We start from the raw sequence: 2,500 nt of genomic DNA, 5'->3' as shown, positions 1-2,500 counted from the left end.
GTCGGCGTGAGGCCGTCAGGACCTGCAGCAGAATTGCGAGGCGGGAGAGCAGCGGTGGCTTCTTCTGCAGAAATGGGAGCCCAGAGGTCACGGAAGGGCACCCTCTTCGAGAATGGCAGCAGCTCATCGGACAGACCCTCCCCACGCGGAGGTCGAGACCTGACACGTGGTGGAGAGAAGAGGTCCGTCCAAAACTCAATCAGCCCTGGGATGGATGGTGGCTGATGCAAGAGTGTGCCATCGAGAAGTCCGTTGATACAGCGTGCTCCGTTCTTCTTGAAAGCACGCTGGACCACCGCATACTCCCATCTCCTGCGTGCACGCTTCCGCTCTGGGGGCTGTTGGGTCCGCATACTTGCAGCTTGGTGGACGGCTGGCTCCCTGCTGCCTACTTCATCAAGAACAGACAGCAACATAGCCTGGATTGTTTCACGGCTAGTGGTGGGACCCAGAGCCACGAGATCATCAAGCGAGCGGAATCGGCGGTCTGATTGGGGAAGTTCTACTACAAATGACCAGATGGCTAGGTCAACATCTTCCACTCGAGATGGAGACTGTGGCAAAGAATGACTGACTGCAGGCTCGCTAGGAGGACCCTGAAGGCCGCGATCCACGCTAGTGAGCTCGGTGACAAAATTCGCAAGAGTCATAGTTACTCCCGCCGTTTACCCGCGCTTGCTTGAATTTCTTCACGTTGACATTCAGAGCACTGGGCAGAAATCACATTGCGTCAACACCCGCTAGGGCCATCGCAATGCTTTGTTTTAATTAGACAGTCGGATTCCCCCAGTCCGTGCCAGTTCTGAGTTGATCGTTGAATGGCGGCCGAAGAGAATCCGCGCACCCGCGCGCCCCCGGAGGAGCACGCTAAGGCGGACGCGGCCTCGCAGCAAGGAAGATCCGTGGGAGGCCAAGGCACGGGACCGAGCTCGGATCCTGCACGCAGGTTGAAGCACCGGGGCGCGAACGCCGCGCAGGCGCGCGCATCCTGCACCGCCGGCCAGCACGAGGCCGACCAACGGCGAGAGCAGACCACGCCCGCGCTAAACGCCCGCACTTACCGGCACCCCTACGGCACTCACCTCGCCCAGGCCCGGCACGTTAGCGCTGACCCACTTCCCGACCAAGCCCGACACGCCCCGATCCTCAGAGCCAATCCTTATCCCGAAGTTACGGATCCAATTTGCCGACTTCCCTTACCTACATTATTCTATCGACTAGAGGCTCTTCACCTTGGAGACCTGCTGCGGATATGGGTACGAACCGGCGCGACACCTCCACGTGGCCCTCTCCCGGATTTTCAAGGTCCGAGGGGAAGATCGGGACACCGCCGCAACTGCGGTGCTCTTCGCGTTCCAAACCCTATCTCCCTGCTAGAGGATTCCAGGGAACTCGAACGCTCATGCAGAAAAGAAAACTCTTCCCCGATCTCCCGACGGCGTCTCCGGGTCCTTTTGGGTTACCCCGACGAGCATCTCTAAAAGAGGGGCCCGACTTGTATCGGTTCCGCTGCCGGGTTCCGGAATAGGAACCGGATTCCCTTTCGCCCAACGGGGGCCAGCACAAAGCGCATCATGCTATGACGGCCCCCATCAACATCGGATTTCTCCTAGGGCTTAGGATCGACTGACTCGTGTGCAACGGCTGTTCACACGAAACCCTTCTCCGCGTCAGCCCTCCAGGGCCTCGCTGGAGTATTTGCTACTACCACCAAGATCTGCACCGACGGCGGCTCCAGGCAGGCTCACGCCCAGACCCTTCTGCGCCCACCGCCGCGACCCTCCTACTCGTCAGGGCTTCGCGGCCGGCCGCAAGGACCGGCCATGACTGCCAGACTGACGGCCGAGTATAGGCACGACGCTTCAGCGCCATCCATTTTCAGGGCTAGTTGCTTCGGCAGGTGAGTTGTTACACACTCCTTAGCGGATTCCGACTTCCATGGCCACCGTCCTGCTGTCTTAAGCAACCAACGCCTTTCATGGTTTCCCATGAGCGTCGATTCGGGCGCCTTAACTCGGCGTTTGGTTCATCCCACAGCGCCAGTTCTGCTTACCAAAAGTGGCCCACTTGGCACTCCGATCCGAGTCGTTTGCTCGCGGCTTCAGCATATCAAGCAAGCCGGAGATCTCACCCATTTAAAGTTTGAGAATAGGTTGAGGTCGTTTCGGCCCCAAGGCCTCTAATCATTCGCTTTACCGGATGAGACTCGTACGAGCACCAGCTATCCTGAGGGAAACTTCGGAGGGAACCAGCTACTAGATGGTTCGATTAGTCTTTCGCCCCTATACCCAGCTCCGACGATCGATTTGCACGTCAGAATCGCTACGGACCTCCATCAGGGTTTCCCCTGACTTCGTCCTGGCCAGGCATAGTTCACCATCTTTCGGGTCCCAACGTGTACGCTCTAGGTGCGCCTCACCTCGCAATGAGGACGAGACGCCCCGGGAGTGCGGAGGCCGCCGCCCCGTGAAGGGCGGGGAAGCCCCATCCTCCCTCGGCC

The 2,500-nt window shown here is 59.3% G+C and overlaps 1 non-coding gene across 1 annotated transcript in view; it reads right to left on the bottom strand.

The window, feature by feature from the left end:
- The window catches only part of LOC124772531, a 7,114-nt gene that overhangs the window by 3,594 nt on the left and 1,020 nt on the right, over positions 1-2,500 (bottom strand). The window contains exon 1 of the ribosomal RNA XR_007014079.1: positions 1-2,500. This exon is cut by the window's left edge and continues 3,594 nt beyond it; it is cut by the window's right edge and continues 1,020 nt beyond it. This is a non-coding gene — a ribosomal RNA (large subunit ribosomal RNA).

This window comes from Schistocerca piceifrons, unplaced genomic scaffold (genome assembly GCF_021461385.2).
Source record: "Schistocerca piceifrons isolate TAMUIC-IGC-003096 unplaced genomic scaffold, iqSchPice1.1 HiC_scaffold_943, whole genome shotgun sequence".
In the NCBI taxonomy this organism is placed as follows: Eukaryota; Metazoa; Arthropoda; class Insecta; order Orthoptera; family Acrididae; genus Schistocerca; species Schistocerca piceifrons.
This window is presented reverse-complemented; position numbering and strand designations above follow the sequence as displayed.